This window comes from Ambystoma mexicanum, chromosome 5q (genome assembly GCF_040938575.1).
Source record: "Ambystoma mexicanum isolate Mex_15411 chromosome 5q, UKY_AmexF1_1, whole genome shotgun sequence".
NCBI classification, from domain to species: domain Eukaryota; kingdom Metazoa; phylum Chordata; class Amphibia; order Caudata; family Ambystomatidae; genus Ambystoma; species Ambystoma mexicanum.
The window spans coordinates 1,317,726,088-1,317,744,035 of record NC_090933.1 but is presented as its reverse complement, the minus strand read 5'-3'; the positions used below and the strand labels follow the sequence as shown (position 1 = coordinate 1,317,744,035).

Below are 17,948 nucleotides of genomic sequence, written 5' to 3'. Positions count from 1 at the left end.
GTACTGTCACGCCACGGGACTCGAGACGGGTTTCAAGAAATCCGCGATTCACCAAGAGTCTCGCTAAACCTAATGTAAGACGGAAATGCAGCAAAAGAATCCTGCAATTCCGACCTGATTCATGCAGAAGGGATGGGAAGTTACCTTGGCAACGGTGGAAGCAATTGTCAAGGGGAGGGAGTCGGCGTTCAGGAAGCAAACACTAGTCACATGACTTCCTCTTCTTAAACTCCACCCTGTCCTAAGTTCAGTGCTTCTGATTGAGCTCTTTTTGGTTTACTGCTTCGATTTGTGCCTTGTTGTGATTCTGCTTACGTTTTCTCGGACCTGCATTTTGGATTTCCCTAGTCTGTCTTGGTACCTGGAACTTCTGTTTTTTTCGACTTACGGCACTCGTCCCTGGACTCGCTACTTGTCTGCTCCCTGGTTCTGTCACCGCCCGCTTGTGTTTTTGATTCGGACTGGATTTTGGCTTGCTGTTCTTGACCCCCTTGTTTTTGACGCCTTTACGGATTTCGGATTTTCCCTGTTTGAGTTCCTTTCTGTACACTCACTTTTGTGACTTCCACATACTCTTTGTAACGATAACTTTCTCAACCTCGCTTCATTGCGGGCTTGGAGTGGTTCAGCCGCTGCTGCACAGCGGAATAGTATCAGCCTCCGCTGCATCGTGGGATCCTGCTAGCCTCCGCTGCTACGTGGGAGTGTTGTGTTTCCCATTCTAGCCACCCCGTAGGATTCGTTGAAGACCTAGACCCGGACTCAGCCTCAGCTGCACCGTGGGAGAGATCTAGTGGAACTATTGTGGTACGGTAACTTGTGCTTCATTCTTATTTCCTTTTTGTTCAGGGAAGTGGGTCACCCCAATCCATACGGGTTAGTGTAATAGATATCTTGCTCGTAATTTTTGCTATAGAATTCACGTTATTAATTAATTTATCTTTCTTCACAGCCACGAGGTCTCCAAGGATTCCAGTCTTTCGATTAATCAATCTTTCTGGATGTTCCTTTGTACATTCAGAGAGGTATATTGATAGAAAGAATTCTTCCTCTACGGGGTCAAGTTTGTGAGGAAGAATTCTGACAAGCTTTACCTTCAACGCGTAGCCTTGTGTGCAACACTATAGCTTTCCACAATCGCGCGTATCACAAACCAGGCTCTCCCTTTATTGGAACTCACCGGCTGTGATTGCTTTCGCGCATCCTTCTCTTTTCAACTCGTCGAGGTCAGGGTCTTACCCACCTACCCCTCGGACCCTCCTGGGTGGCCTTGCTGCCCTGCTGCCCCGGGGAGGAAACAAACAGTTTGCTGGCTCATGGAGGAAAGAGATTAGCCGGCTCGTTGGCTCCCTTCTTTGAACTCTCCCGACTTCTTGGAGACACGGCTCCATCGCCACGCTTTCTCATGCCTTAACTTGCAGCCTGTCAGCTCCTTGGCATACCATTCTATCTGGCCCTGTTCTTGGCAGCTTTCTCTGAGCTGCTCCTCCAGCTTGCCTTCCTTCTTGGCCCCTGTCTCGTTCCATTTTCAATCTTGCTGTTTCTCAAAGCGGCAAGTCCCATAATGACTTTCTTTCAAAAATTTGATTTAACTCCCTCTTCGCTAGTTCCCAGCCGAAGCATCTTTTCCTTTCAGCGATCTTGAGAGATTCAATTATAGTTCACTGTGTTTCCCTCTTGTGCCGCTCGGCACTCTTGCAGCACAGTTATCCTGCTACAGTCACACGCACACCACTGGGTCTCTTCATACCCTGAGCAGCGCATCGCTGGCGGGTCCTCACTGGGATGAGGCTAAGGTCAGGATCTCACCACCTGCCTCTCGGCCACCTAGACTTTAAGTAACTAGCCCAGGGAAACTAGCACTTCGAGGGACATGAACAGCAGGCTGCAGTTTGCCTTTCTCCGGCTCTCTGGAGACACTGCTCCCTAGCCACACTGCAGCCCCTCATGCACACCGGGCCAGCGCTTCACCACTCTGCTCTCGTCCAAACTCTCCAGACTGCCCTACTTTCTGGCTCTCATGGTTCACTCTGCATCCCCAGCTCGCTCTGTTTGCCCTTTCTGCCCCCACCTTTTATTCCTTGCTGGGCAGTTAAGTGAAGTCGGGTGTGCATGGTTGTGATTGATTGCCTGACCCTGCTTAGCTTCATTAGTGGGACAACCTAGTGGTGCTTGGTAGCAGTCTTCCCTCTGTTTCCTAAGGTGTTTCTCAGAGGTAGTCCTCACTATACTCAATTGCCTCTTCTTCCCAGTGTTTGTTGGAAAGGGGCAGGGGAGATAGAACATGATTTAAAATAGCCCATGAAAGTTTGGGGAACATCATGTTCATGGAAAAAAGGAAATGGGGGAGACTGCGTCTCCACAAAGGGGTTCCTCCTCCTAAGTCTCCTCCTCCCAGGTGATCCTCCCTCACATATCCGCCCCCAGGGTCAGGATACGAAAGCGATGGCCTTTCCCTGGAGGATTGTGGGGGAGAACAAGTGAGAAGACCCTCAGGTTTCTCACAGTGCTGACGGTTTTGGTTTGCAGGTGCAACAAACAATCCCTGACACTGGACCTTCCCCTTATGGATAAATCAAGCCAGTGTGCATGAACAAAGCTACCAGCCAAGCTACACATGAAACAAACAAAAACAATCACCCAAAATAACAAACACCTGCATACAACAAACAACCCAGACACTGGACCTTACCCTCACGGCCACAACAACCAGTGCACGTAATCTATCCATCTGCATGCCAACACACACACATGCCAGTTTCTCCTGGTTCTGGATCTATCCGATCATTCTACCCTCCCTATCCCACCCCACGCTCTTTCTTGCAGAGCCACGTGAGCGTCAGGAGACCACCCCAATGGGAAGACAATGTAACATAACATTAACTGGGGACTCTGGTGAAGAGGATTGGTCTCTCAGGTGCCGGGCAGCCTGCTAAGCAGGGTGGAGTGTTAGAACATATCGGGAGTGGAGGAGAAATCTAGGATGGGGACATGATGACACATGAATGCCAACATGGCCCATGCCATTCGGAACATGCTTTTCAGAAAAGCTTCTCATATGTGGCGTGGATCATGCATGATTAGTTGGTGAGGGCAGCGTCTGCTTTACCATGGAGGCGATGAACTACTAAAACATGTCAAAAAGGAGAATTGGCAGAATGAAGAGTTATGCATTCAGAGTATCAGGTGACATGCTTGTAGAGATGGTCTACGGATAGCTAGTTAAGTTTGTGTGCAGGTGGTGCTTTCCCTACAGTCTCCCATGCCTATCCAATGTACTTTCCCTAACTCTCTTTCCAGTTTCCCTATTTCCCTGTGGCTATCCACAACTTCTTTCTAACCCTTATTCCCCACCATTGGTTGAACCGATGTGGCCTATGGCCTGTATATCTATGGCATCTCTGACCAACCAAGGGGGGAGGGTCGTGTCCATGCAACTTCCATGGTTTGGGCGAGAGCGTGAATCACACCTCCGACAAAAGGGGACCTCTTATTTCAGCAATGAGGCATTTTCTTTTTGTTGAGAAAGGCTCTGGGTCTGTGAAATCGGGAAAGGACATGGGGCCTCATTCCGAGTACGGAGGTGGCCATGCCGCTTTTGGCGGCATGGCTACCCCCATAGCGGGTACCGGGTCCGGGTTCCCTGAATGGGAAATACCGAGCCATTCTGACCTCGGAGGGCCCGGCATTTCTCCATTCAGGGAAACCAGACCCGGTACCCGCTATGCACATGCGCGGGTTCCATCCCTTCTTTCTGAAACGTGCTATGGATCAGCACTTGATGACAATCCTTACCATCGCCCTTTGGATTTGGCTGCACACAATAAAGGAGCTCACCTTTTCTAGAAACCATGGGCCCAGGTGTTCCCTTCATGCGACTTCTGGGATGGCTTTCTGACGTGATTCTTATCACCTCTACCTCACAGAACCTTTCGTCCACCCCAATGGGAGTGTGCTAGACCCCCTCCCCTCAGCAGGGACTGTGCAGGAATAGAGGTAGAGGTATAGAAAAGCATATACCTGAGAGAGTAGGCAACAAACCCGTGCAGTATCACCATCTACACCGGACTTATTTACTAATGTCATGTAATTTATTGAGAGTCTACTGTTCAAATCCATTCTTTATCAAAACCTGCACCATATACATTAAGACAATATGCAGTACTTTATATAGATGCCCCACACTTAATACGCATTCATCAATGCTTCTGACTCGATTCTCGATAATGAATACTTGATGCGCTGTCATGTAAAGTGAAATTATTTTATTAGGAGAAATAAGGAATAAAAACACATTGCCACTATTATTCTAACTACACATAAAACACTCCACATGCAAAAGGTTATGAATGGAATTACAGCTATCTTTGTCTACCCTGTAGGTCTACTCAAGATGGGTCAACCATCTCAAAAACATAAAAGCTCCATAAAAGTAATTGACTACACCCAATTCCTACTAAACGGCCTCATAAAATTAAATGGATTCTCAATACCTCTCCTCTTTCCCAAAGTGATATTGAAAATCGGTAAAACTATCTCTAATACTCATTACAGTCCACTGATAGTAGGGAGAAGAGAGCTGGAGCCTGGGTCCTTCTTGAAGGTGTTGGGATGGTGTTGAATGCACATACAGCGTCCCAGCCAGGCAGAAAGGTTCCGTTTGAGAAGTGATCCACCGTGTAGGAGCAGAGTGAAGGGTGTGCCATGGACAGTGTATACATTGGGCCTCATTACACGGAAGGCGGTAATCCAGGGTGCTATTAGCACCCTGGACCATGCCGGTAAATTACCGGCACCGCCTTGGCGGAAAGGGGATTTACCGCCCCATTCCAAGGTTGGAGGGGCGGTAAATCCCCCTTCCGCCATTGCCCTTCCCCATTCCCATTTCTGCCCCATAGGGCTCTATGGGAATGGGGAAGGCGCTAATTACGGCACCGCAATTTTGCGGTGCCGTAATTAGCTCCGAGGTCCCTTAGCGGGTTGGTTTTTAACGCCTGCAAGAAGCAGGCGTTAATTCCTCCAACCCGCAAAGGGACCTCGTAGTACGGCGGTAAGGGTTAACGGTCACCGTTGCCATTAACGGTGACCGTTAACCCTTACCGCCGTCCCTGTAATGAGGCCCATTGTCTTAGTTAGGTCCGATACATTTAGATACCCACATATAGCAACACAGTAAGAGCAACAAATGTATTTATGTTGCAGTTGCAGCGGTTATAGGTAGGGCACCTTTATAGGCTGGTGTTTAGTTGTTGTATTATTAGTACGTATTGATGTGCAATATGGGGGAAGATGGAGTCAGTAGGGTAGTGTGGCATAAACGAGATCAGTGTGGTAAAAGTGATAGGAGTAACGCCATTTTGGATGTTAAGGCCTAGCACACGATGAACAGATGAGAATGCAGGACTTGGTGTGGATCTGCTGCTCGGTAACACCAGCTCCAAAAACAAAGCCCTTTTTCCATTCCCCCAGCAGAGAAGCCGAGGTCGGAGGCATTCATTGTACGCAGATAAACACTATTTGTATCCAACTGCAGGGCCTGGATGTGATGGGAACGGAATGTTAGTTGGTAAAAGAGCAGTCCGGGATGTGCCCTTTGAAAGACAAATTCATGAGACTAGTGCACGTGGCTGTGTAATGCCAACGAGCCAGCCGATGATTTAGAACACTACTGCACTCACCCTGGGACGAACACCCCATATGGATTACACCTAGACGCACAACTTAAGCAAACAAATCCTTGAAATTCAGACTCGAGAAAGGTGCCCTTGTCACATCATCCATGGGCACCTGGGGTTGTGAGGAGATAAGGGCAGGGAGCTGTGTCTGGAAAGTCTTGTGATTCGGCACAGGAGTAGCAGAGTTGATGCCAATACATTTTGTACAAACTGGGAGGTGCAGCACGCGTGCGCCATGGCATCTAGGTTAATCAGGAAGCCTACTGTCTCGTCAAAAGCAGGGTTGGCCTCGCAAAGTTTCTTTGATCGCGCCTAGAACAGGAGGGTGAACATCATGTGATGGTCCCAGGTTTACAAGCTTATCGATAAGGACGCATCAATCACACATGTGGGTTCGGCAGTGACTATGTAGGGGACCATGTGTCTATGGAAATGGGGGTAGCGTGGATGTGGCCAATCGGTCATGGGACTACAGGGTGGGCGATTACCTTGTTCTATAGATGGTAGCTAATGAGGGTGGTGGGATTATGTTGTACTCATTATTAAGCATAGTATTGTTAATTTGGGTTTTTCCCGCTATATAAGGTGTAACGTCTTGAGATAAGACAAGCTCTTTGTCAGGTTCGTTCTATGGAACTGTCTGAGACCCTTTTTGCATATAATAAACCTTGTTGTTACTTGCAAAGAGGTGCAGTGATTATATTGGTAATCTGGATTGGTTTTATTCTACGTTTTCTGTCTGCCATCCTTTCAAAGGTATGTGGTTTGTACGATCCATACATTCTAAAATATAAAATCCAGTTGGATAAACCGCCTATCCAAACATCATGGTCACTTAGCAAAAAGCATCAAAAAAGGTAATTGTGCCTTAAAAAATGTAGTGTCAATTGGAATTGTCCATGATGCAAACATAAGCCAAATCTGAATAAAATCGTTCCATAGGTAGTGAGCTGATTACCATAAGTAGGATTACTTCCCTGTGCAGATCAGTCAAATATAGTAATTCTCGCAAAAAGAAAAGCTTTGGGTCTCTAGAGCCCAAACATTCTATTCCAAAAGCTTCAAAATCCAAGCAGAATAAAGGTGTGAATATTAACCCCTCCCCTATGGCCATAATGGAGGAAGTTGTTCCAGCTCGATGCTCGTCCTCGAGCTCTGCTCTCCAGTCAGATGGCATTCCTTTAGGATTCACAAATAGCACTGCCTGCCTCCGCCTAGAAACTGTTTTTTTTCTAGCTTTAGAAAAGTTGTTTACCAAAAGCCTAAAGATTTTTTATCTATAAAAGCTGAAAGCTTTTATATGTCTAAAAGCCTGATGCTCTTTTTTTCTCCATGCCCATCAGTTGTAACACCTTACCTGAGGTCCTGCGGGGTCGTCACATATTTCCCAGGGAACGCAGAGGCACAAGTGATGATAGCACACAGACTCCAAAGCGGGACTGGATAGCAGCAATGGAATGAAACAGCCCCTCCACCCAGGTCCCCCAAAAGAAATGGGTTTCTATGTGCTGAACCTTCTTGTGGCGGAATCAACCCGTCATGTAGTCTGTAATCCTTGGTTGTGAATTGCACTGCCTGCATGGAGGAGAGAGAGCGGTAAAAGCAATGAGCGTGTAACCTAGGCTCCAACCCTTTTCGTCCCCTCCTTTCCCTGGTTTCTGTCCCCTCCCATCACTGATATGTACCTGGCGGTTTTGCAAGGGGCTCATAATGCTGTTGGATAGGTTATTGATGAAAAGTTCTCTGGTTGCATACAAGTGGGCCAGCCGCAATGTTAGTGCCACTCTTCATTAGCTTCTCTATATCAGCACCCTTCCATAAGCACGCTGTTACTATGAATGAACTCCTCACCCGAGTGCTTAGAGTTCCTGGAGATATCTACCTCACACTGAGCATTTTTTAACAAAGTATTAGCGCAAAGGTCAAATGCACTTCTGGCAGTCAACAGGTCTCCAGCGTAGTTTTATAGATAAGAAGGTATTCCCCAAATGCCTGACACACTCCAGCATGCAACAGGTCTTTCAGATATTACAATGGATTCAACTTGCATGGACATGCTGCTCGGTAACCCTTATCTGCTTCTTTTCTTCTTTCAGGTCTGGAAAAGGGCAGGGGTTCATCCTGAAACCAGACGGTAGCCCAACGAATGAAAAACGTCCAGGAAGAAACAAGGAGGCAACGACGTAGGAATAAAACGCGCCACATGGACCGGGTTGCTAACAGGTAAGCGTTACTCACCTGAACTGCAAACGCTGAGCACGGATTGGAGTGTGGCATGGCCTTTTATAGGCTTTGTTTCCCAAGATGATGGGCAGCTGGGCATTTTGGAAAAGGTAGTTTGATCTCTGTGCACAGATCGCAGCATTTCAAGACAAACCACGCACACAGAATCCTTTGCCTCCAGGTGCGGTATGGCTTAATACATACAAAAAAGGGCTTTCTTTGTGAGTAAGGAGTGTACTGTGCCTCCCCTTCCTGGTGTTTTATGTGGGCTGGGGGTCAGTGTTATGGAGAACCTGCCCCTTTTTTGCTGCTCAATCCTGACATCAGTCAACCATCTCCTTCATATCCGGCCTAGCCCAGAAGCCTGGTAGTCCATTGTAGTTTTTCAGGACTTAATTATTGTTATCAGAACATTGGATACTATTAACCAAAACAAAAAGAACTATTGAACTATTGCCACACATCCCAGACCATTGTGTTGCAGCCCAGAAGCTACACTAGCCATAGTGTACCTTCCTGTTCCATAACTACTGATTAGTCTGGCACAAAGCCCAGACTTCCACAGTAAACAATAACGGGCCTCATCGCGAGTTAGGCAGTAGCCTTTAAATGCAGTGGTAAGGGAATTAGCACCAGCAATACCGCTCCACCGGATCACAAGTCAGAGCTAATTCCTTCAGCCACCAAAACGAACTGGTGCTATTACAGCCAGCGCTAATAGCCCTGACAACACAAAGGGCAATTACAGCCATATCAAGTCCATGTACGGCAGTATTGGCGCCGAAAACCGGCGCTAATCCAGCTGAGATTTATCTCCAGCCTCCAGCTGGAGGTAAAAGAACACAGGTGCTAGAAATGAAGCCACAGGTGCATCCACTGCACTCCAGAGGGCTACATAAGGCTGTTAGGGAGAATTCTCAAGAATGTGCTAATTTCCCTTACCTTTTGAGACCCCCCGGCAACTTTGCTGGATTTCTGGGATTACATTTTCTACCTGGGAAGAGTGTGAGCCTTTTTTTTCCCCACTCTTCCATGTATTTTGTGTGTGTTTTACTTTTGTGTTCTGTGGTTATGGAGTCTTAAAGCAACTCCAGTGGCATCATCTTTTTATGTGTGTCACACAGCACCGTTAGTGCAGTGGCACAGGGGTGTCTTTCAGACTCCCCAAGGTTTAAATACCTTCTCTGGGACTGACTAGCGTCTCCCAGAGCATGTAAAGTTAAATTGGCTTTACTAGTCTTTTTAAATTTACTGACCCAGCACACACTATCTTCCTATAGAGTGCTGGAGGGGTTGCTTAGCTTCTCCTGCGTCAAAACACTCATGTAACAGTAAAATGTTACCTTTTCCTATTTTGAATGGCTGGTGGCAGTGGTTTAGATCATCTACCTAGAATTTTCGCGACTACTAACAACGGTAGCTCAAAATCAAGGGAAGCCACATTTTTCAATATGGCGCCCAAGACCTATCTGTAAAAACAGACTCCGGTCAACTTTTTCACCATTTCTTTTAGGAAAAGTCCTTCTTGTGTTTAACTCTGTGCGCCAAACCAGGTTTGGTCCCTTTGTTCATGCATTTTGGCGGGCTTCTGTGCTGAAGCCCTCCTCTGGTGCCGAGTGTCTGGGGTGGACAGGTTGTGAGGGAGGTGCCCGAAACTCCCTGTGCTTAGTCTCCTAGGAGACCTGAATGCACTCTGGTGTGATTGGCTGGCTGGCTGGCTGACTGTCCGGCAAGGACAGCCACCCTGCTGGGTGAGTGGCAGCCAGGCTGAATGAATGGGGGAAAACATTTTAAAAGCAGGTCTCTGGGACTTGGAAAGGACAGTCAACCTCTGGAACGAAAGAACCGAAGACTAGCTGAAGGAAGAGGACTGCTGCAACTCCTGGATGACCAGTGAAGCCCTGCTGCAGGTCCGAATTGCCTGAAACTCCAATCGACAGAGAAGCCCTTCAAGGTTACCTTCTTCCCTTGAGTTTGGTGGGAACAACCAACTCGTAAGCCACCTGGACACCGTCTGATACGGGTCGCATTTTCAGCAGAGTGCTGCTTGAAAACCGGATAGCCAGTTGGAAGGAAACCAGTTTGTTGTCTTTAAGGCACTCACACCTTAGAGCAACATCTTGCTACAGCTTTAGCTTCATCCCTGAGCAGTGCAGGAACCTCCTGACGTCCTCCTTCTTGTCCCCACGACTGAAGCTCAGGAACTGCAAGACCTGCTCGGACCTTCCAGGAACAACTGCCTCTGATACAGCTTTCTCAGTTTAAAAAGGTACTGTGCAAAAGCGGTCTGGAAATATTTTCGGCCATCGAGAAAGTGCGTATAACTTTCCTCAACTTCGAAGGTTCGTCCTTCTCCAAATATTCGTCAAACTTTTCACCTAGCCAAATCCTTTGAAAATCTGTGGCAAAGACTTAACCCTTATATACCAGAACTGTGCTATCCTAGACAAAAGACTCTGAACTATTGACTTTGGCCCAGCCTGTTGAGAAGAATTGCTAGTTGTATTTAACTAAAACCTTTTGACCTGCCTTTTAATGTATTCGGGCTGTCTATTCTTATACCCTTGTCTTTTCCTCCGTTTTCTATGTATCTGAAGTGCCATTTTTCTCCCACTTCATTTTGGAGCTAAATTTGTTCATTTATTTCCCGGTTCGATTTATGTGGTTTATAAGTGTGTGATAATGAGCTGCTTGTGCTAGTGTAATGTTTTCGAAGTCAATGGGCCTCATTACGACCCAGGCGGTAAGTTACCGCCTGGGTCGTACCTTTACCACCATGGCGTAAACTAGGTTTACGCCATGGTGGTTGGCGGATTTACCGCCCCATTCCGAGGTGAGTGGGGCGGTAAGTCCCCATTTACCCATTTACCCTTCCCCATTCCCATTTTAGCCCCATAGGGCATAATGGGAGTGGGGAAGGCGTTAATTACGCCACCGTAAATTACGGTGGCGTAATTAACAACAAGGTCCCTTAGCGCCATGGATTTTAACACCTGCTAAAAGCAGGTGTTAAAACCTCCATGGCGCTAAGGGACCTCGGAATCAGGCGGTAAGGGTCGGCGCTGTTTACGCCGCCGTAAACCCCTTACCGCCTGAGTTGTAATGAGGCCCTATGTGTAAATAAATGTATATTCTTTTACCAGGAAACCTCGAGTAAGTGTATATTTGAATCACTGTATCATTGGTCCTTTGTGTAACTTGTTCTACTGCTCACTTAAACTCTGGAGATAAGTCTGGCTGCTCAGCCATCGCTACCACTTTACTGTGTAGTACAGGCCTGTACCAAAGGTGAAAGTGTGCTTACACGTGTAGTCGTAATTGCCTGTAGTGATCCCAAAGGGTACTGCACATGATTCTGCCTAACAACGGATTGCAGAGTGGCATGGCCTTTTATAGGCTTTGTTTCCCAAGATGACTGGGTACAGCAGGTGATTCTGCCTAACAAAGGCACACCCCTACCCCAAACACTGTTTCTAACACCATGCTGCCATTATTTGCTGCACGCTGGAACAGCCAGCTGCTCCGTGCTGCATCTGAATCTTGAGATGTTGGACAACCAGGCCAGGGCACAGTGAGCACGGGGGGGAGTGGGGGGAATAGGAGGAGGAGGAGAACTTTCCAAGCTAGGTGAGCACCCATCCCCAGGGTTAAACCATTACCCTGGGCCTTCACTGACACCCAGTTGGTCACCATGTACCGCATGAACAGGGAGACATCACCAAACTGCTGGCCACAATCCAGGAGGACATTGGGAGCAGTATCAAAATCTGCACAGCTGTGCCCCCACTGGTCAAGCTGGTTCCATGGTCCTTCACTACAGCACACTTCCGGGATACATGGAGAGGCGCAGAGGACAACGGACGTGTATATTGGGTGAGTACAATCGCCTCCACATATGCACAGTGAAGCACCTGACAAAAATTGGGGTTGGGGGGAGTTAACACTGACGCATGGCATGGCAAGTGATTGCACTAGCAGCACCCGACAAGCACCCACACCAACAACAGGGGATAGCAAAGGGCACATGCACACGTTGGACACACCTGGACACACGCTGACATACACATACTGCAGCAATTACAACACACATGACCACATGTACCATAACCACACTACAGCACCCAATTGCAGGACAGCCAGTGCCACAGCCATGAGCCCACGCGCGTCCACCTGGGAATGTTGACACACTGCCCCTAGAGTAGTAGGGTAGGACACAAACCAACCCAGCATGTCCCATGCATGAGAGCTGCACACAACCACCAGGGACACACCGCTGAACAACCGGCACAATGACACAGGGTGCATGTGCAGGCAAAGGAATACATGACACCTTTGACAAAGGCTGCACAGACATCACACATACACATGGCATGGGTGGCATGAACACATACATGCACACGATGACCATTGCCCCAATACTGCGTGAGACCTCCCCCAAGTATGACATTGTGACTATTATCTGTGCATCATTTCATTCAGATGACTGCAGATGTCCCCAGCTGGTGTGACTGATGCCCCCTGTGCATGACCCATGTACACCATACGAGACCACCTACAACCATGTCCTCAGTGTGCAGTGTGTGCATTCAGCGCACCTTCAGAATCGTCAAGGTACGATTCTGGTGCCTAGTTCGTACTGGCAGAGCCCTAATGTACGCCCTGGACAAGGTTGGAAAAACTGTGCTAGTGTGCGCAATGCTGCATAACATTTGCCTGAGGAGGAATGTGCCACTACCCCAGACGCGGGCATGCCTCACCCAGAGGAAGATTCAGATGAACTGCATGAGGCAGGAGGCCGGAACCAGACCAGCCACTCAAAGGAATGACGTGAGAGATGGGAGACTTGCACGGCAGGCACTAATAGACAATTTCTTCTAGAGCACTACCCTGACTCAAGCCACTTCCAACACTGTGAATACATTGCACATGAACACAATCAGGAATGTTCTCGCATTTATGAAGTTGAACAGTTTTAGTGAATTATTATTGTGCACCAACTATCCCACTTCCCACCACCAACTCCCCAGCACTCTATCCCCCCTCCCAGCACCAACTCCATGGCATGGCCACTCGGGGCAATTGGTGTCACGTCATTGACTGTGTCCGTGGCCTCGTTCCCCCCTCCCCTCCCCCTGGCCTCCCTCTCCCAGCACCTGGTGATCTGGAGCAATGGTGGCGCAGGGACTGACGCCTCAGTGTGCTCTCCTTCGAGTCCCCTGTTGGGGTAATGGAACTTGAAGGGATGTAGCTAGGCCCCGGGAGATGTTGGCGCACCAACTCATTGCTTTGGCGGATGGCCTCTGCAAGTGCTGATACGCCTTACATCAACTCCATGACCCTCTGGCCAAATGGCATCAGTGTGGCCATACTGGCAGTTGTCACTGTCCGGTTCCTTGCGTTGTCCCGCGCAATCCTGCGTGTGTTCCCATGGGTACTGTCGCGTATGGTCTGCAGGTGTCCTGAGAGTGTATGCTCAATGGCCTCCATCTCCCTTTGTCTCTGCTTCATGTACCGCAACCTCTGCAGCAACATGCTGAGTGTAGGTGAAGGCTGCGCTTGAGAGGGGGTGCGCTATCGGCGTGGGCAGTTGTAAGGGGAGCCATATGATGGTGTGTCAGTGTCCGGATTGGGCGTATGCATGCGCCGATGGTGTGGTGGGCGCTAAGGGGTCTGTCCATGCTGTTGCCAGCATGGTGGGCTCTCATGGGGTCTGTCTACGCTGTTTACGGCTGGGCGAGCTCTCGGATGTAGTGGGAGGTGGCTGCCAGAGACTGCAGCCAGAGGTTGGTGGCACTTCGCATGTGTTGTGACCAGGTTGCTGTCTCCCTGTGTTTCAACGGTCATTCCGCTAGGTTACGTAGCCTCTGTGGCGGAGCCCACAGCTGCAGGAGTGGGTGCAGCTCGGTTTACTGTGCTCCTGGTGGACTGTGGGTGGGAGGTGGGCCTGGTGTTGCTGTGATATGTTGTTATGGTGGGACATGCACCATTGCATGGCCTGTCTGCCTCTTTGCGGGGTGGTGGTGGTAGTATTGGCGGTTCCTGAGTGCCGAGACGTCCAACTCCCAGATGGGCCTGCCAACTCATCATCAAATGCCTCTGGCATTGCTTGAGTGCCTGTATGGAACATAGGAGATGCCGTCAGGTTTCATTCCCCGCGTGTTTTGGCATGCAAGACATTTATTACATGGTGCTGAGTAGGACCCCCAGACAATTGGGCTGATGGGCATGGTTGGTCAGGGGTGTTCACATGTGTGTTCACAATGATGGGGACAGATGTGGATATGGGTGCGTGTCACATGGACAGTTGGTTGTTGGCCTGTGTGTGGGAATGGCAAGGGGGTCCGTGCTGGGCAGTTGTTGTCTGGCATGCATGCTTCTGGTGCACATTCTCGCAAGTCCCCTCCACAGGTGCCACTCAAATTGGGGCGGCGGGGGTTTGGCTAGCTACATGACTCTGCTATGATGCCAGCATGGGTATGTACTGCATGACACTTTGATGGGTCCCTTCGCGCCCCTCCCCACTTCTCAGACTTGCATGGCTATTGTGGTAGGTGGTAGATGTGGTACCCACTCACTGCACCATGTCACCATGCTTGTCTCCTGATTCTGTTGACTGGGGCATCTTCTGCTAGGCTGTCATTGATGCATGCACATGTGCTGGGGCAGGGGCGGTTGACTCACCTCATGCCTCCTAGCTGCTGGCACCCGCCTCTGCACCTCCAGTTCCCGTGATGCCCTCCATGTCCAGCACCGTAGCATGACTTGAGGAGGTACTTACAATGGTATTCCCATGCAGAAAAGCTGAACCTAAAATGCATGCTGCTTGCCTGGAGGAGAAGAACTGCAAGGGCAAAGTAGCATGCATTTACTCATCCAAAGGACCTACTCTCCATCTTGGTTTCAGGAAAGTATGCAAGAGAAATGCAGAGCAAGACAGTGCCACTGCTCTCCCTAAGCATGCAATGAACACAGGCCTCCAAGCCTCTGCCCACCAAAAGGACACCAAGTCTACTTCTTACAATCAGAAAGCTGCCCTCTGTCCCCCATCTTCATTTAAACCTGCATTACCATGTGTTTTTGTTTTTTTGTTCATCCTTATATTTTCCAGTATGGGGTCTGGCATGGATTCACATGCTCATGAATATTCCCCGTCGTCAGGCCGGGAATTCTCGGTAAAAGGAAAAACAGTTTCACGTTAGTTTAAAAACGGTCTTTCTCCTATAAACCAACCACTGAGCTCTGGGTCATACTGCCCCTAGCCAATGATTGCCCTCTCTCTAAGCCCCTCCTCTGGCAGCCACCTTGAGATTTTTATCTCACATCCAAGTGTTGGGAGTCCTCGTGTTTCGCTCTTACAGCTTTTTGCGTTTATTGCGGTTTTTTGCTAGTAAAATCCTATTTTTGTTCAATCAAGTTTGTGAGCTATCATTTCTTCATCCGACTAATGGGGTTCTGTTTGACGGCATCTTTCATAGGATCCTCAAGGGCAGAATCATCAAGTATTTCTTCTTCAAAGTTTCCAGAAGACCATCAGGCCTACACTGCATGCCGGACCATGTCGGAGGTGAAGGAGGACGGGGCTTCCCTCTTCAAGCTCTGCACCAGCTGCGGTTTGCAGAATGTTTTCATGGAGGACAAGCATTCCCAGTGCCTTTATTGTCTTCACCCGACACACAAGGAGGAAGATTGTGAGATCTGTCGTGGCTTTACCTAGCGCACTATGAAGGATCGGCACACCAGACTGGCGGCGTGGCTCAGAGCCAAGGCCCCTGCCCGTTGTGGTTCACAGGGGCATGCCTCATCCGGATCCGGCCAGTCAAAGTAGGCTTCTAATTCCTTTGAGGCCGCTCCATCCGTGGGTGCCCAAGACAAGGCCAAGCACTGTGAGGCAGTTTCCATTGGGGTTGCCGTGCAAGCGGGTTCCACGACGGCCAGGGCGCACTCATTAACATCTCCATTGGCCTCAGTCTCCAGCTGTCACTCCAGTTCTTCGCCATAGAGAAAGTCGGGTACCCCAGGCAAGCTGCGGGAGAAACCGGAGAAGGCCAGACAGCAGGACAAGATGTCCAACCTGCCCGTAAAAGCCCAGGGTATACAAGCTAAATCGTCCTCATCTATCTAGCTGGTGGCGGCCGCCCTTTCGAAGGCAAAAGGGGCTGTTCTGGTCCAGGGTAACCCTACGGAGACCCGGGCGGCCAGGGTCAGTGGGTGAGTTGTAGAAGAGCTCCAGGGCACGGATATTTCTTCATTTCAAAGAGGAACATGAGGGTTCCATCCATACCATCCAAGAAGACATTGGGGATGACTGGGATGTTGAGGCGGTAGTCCACCCCAGAGAGGCCGCCGACGATGATGACATGGACGCTGGGCTCAGCTACCCTACTCCCCAGGCACCTCCCAGAGATCTGTCGCAGGACTTTCTCTCACCCCTCCACACACTGGTGTCAGAGATAAAGACGAGGATGCCGATGGCATCTCCACCAGCACCACTGGCGATGACCCTCTTGACACTAGGGCGACAACCGCCAAAGAAAAGGAAGAGGCGCCCTACGCCTCCGCTCCAGCCGCCAGTGCCACCCTCCCACCCCCAGTGATACAGGGATGGACACGGCGACGACAGACACCGACGACAACAGTGGTATCTTCCCTGGACGAAATGGGCTCCTTCCACTACATGGTCACATGCGCATTGGCACTCTTCCAGTTCATGCCAGATGAGACGACGAAGGAGGACTTCATTTATCAACGCCGGGAGGGAAAAAGGAAAACCATTCTAGCGGTGCCCCTGCTGGACGACGTCTGGTATGAGGGTCTGGCACTGCTGAAGTACCCCCGCCTCAGCCTTGGCGAAGAGAGACCGGCTGGAGAAAAAATACCAGATGCCGGAGTCTGCCCCAAAGTGTCTGCGATCCCAGCCATCACCGGACTCGGTATTCCCGGCGTCCGCACAGAAGAAATCATCCAATCTGTCAGCCTCCGTTAACGAGGGGAAGAAGTTGGAGGCCCTAGGTAGAAAGGTCATCTACTCAACGACAACGACGGTCAAGGTGGCAAACGCTTTAGCTATCCTAGCCAGGTATGTCCTGGAGTTATGGTACAAGATGGCCCTGATACTGGATTTCCTGGACAAACGGGTCGAGGCGATGGAGATCCTTTAGGAGGGCGAGGTTACGTCAGACCATGTTATCACCGTGGCCCTGGACATTGTGGACAGGGGGTTCCGCCAGTACGGAAACAGGATTTGCCTCTGTTGTCGTGGCTGGCTGAAGGCCACCAACTTTAGGCAAGAGGTTCAGATGAGGGTCCTGGACATGCCTTTTGACAGAGACAATCTCTTCGGAAAGGCCGTCGATGAATCTCTTCAGGCCATCAAGACCCACACAGACGGCCGTGCCCCGGGCACACTGCAACAGCACTGTCTGTCCTTTCAATCCTCAAGAAAAGTCGACCAGATCTTTGAAGGGTTTCGGCGGAGGATCGTCCTCTTACCGCCAGCCCTCCCGTTCCTCAACCCTGGAGACCTTGAGAGGCTTTTCCAAGGCCTTTGGAGGTGGCTGCTGTTGTCGTCAAGGCTCCCAAGGCGGCGCACTGGCCTCCAAGCAGGACTGAACTGGCAAAGACGTCGGGCCCCCACCCATGCGTTAGGCCGGCTGGCGAACTTCGTCAGCGTGTAGGAAAACATCTCCACCGATCGATGGGTGCTGGACGCTCTCGGCCACGGACACACTTTGGAGTTTCAGCGAAAGTGTCTGCGGATACCACCAGTGTCCCGGTAGGAACAACACGTACATCAACTGCGGCTGGAAGTTCAGGCAATGTTAAAAAGGGGTGATAGAGCTAGTTCTGGAGTGACTTTGGGGCTCCTGAATTTGCTCCAGATACTTCTTAGTAAGAAAGAAAACCGGGGGCTGGAGGACCATCCTCGATCTATGACGACTCAACAAGTACATCAGAAGAAAGGGTGGAAGAAGGGGAGGGCAGGGCAAGACGAAACAACATTCGGATCCTCGGTCTGCCGGAAAAAACGGAAGGAGCAAGCATGGAACTGTT

At 49.7% G+C, this 17,948-nt stretch overlaps 2 protein-coding genes across 2 annotated transcripts in view; both read left to right on the top strand.

Moving 5' to 3' along the window:
- The window catches only part of LOC138498495 (zinc finger protein 850-like), a gene marked incomplete in the record, with an annotated part of 1,369,857 nt that overhangs the window by 728,634 nt on the left and 623,275 nt on the right, over positions 1 to 17,948 (top strand).
- LOC138498473 (zinc finger protein 268-like) overlaps positions 1 to 17,948 on the top strand; it is a 77,219-nt gene that overhangs the window by 11,228 nt on the left and 48,043 nt on the right. The window contains exon 3 of the mRNA XM_069622221.1: positions 7,772 to 7,898. The gene's annotated coding sequence lies outside the window, so the exon portion shown is untranslated. The remainder of the gene's footprint in view (positions 1 to 7,771; positions 7,899 to 17,948) is intronic.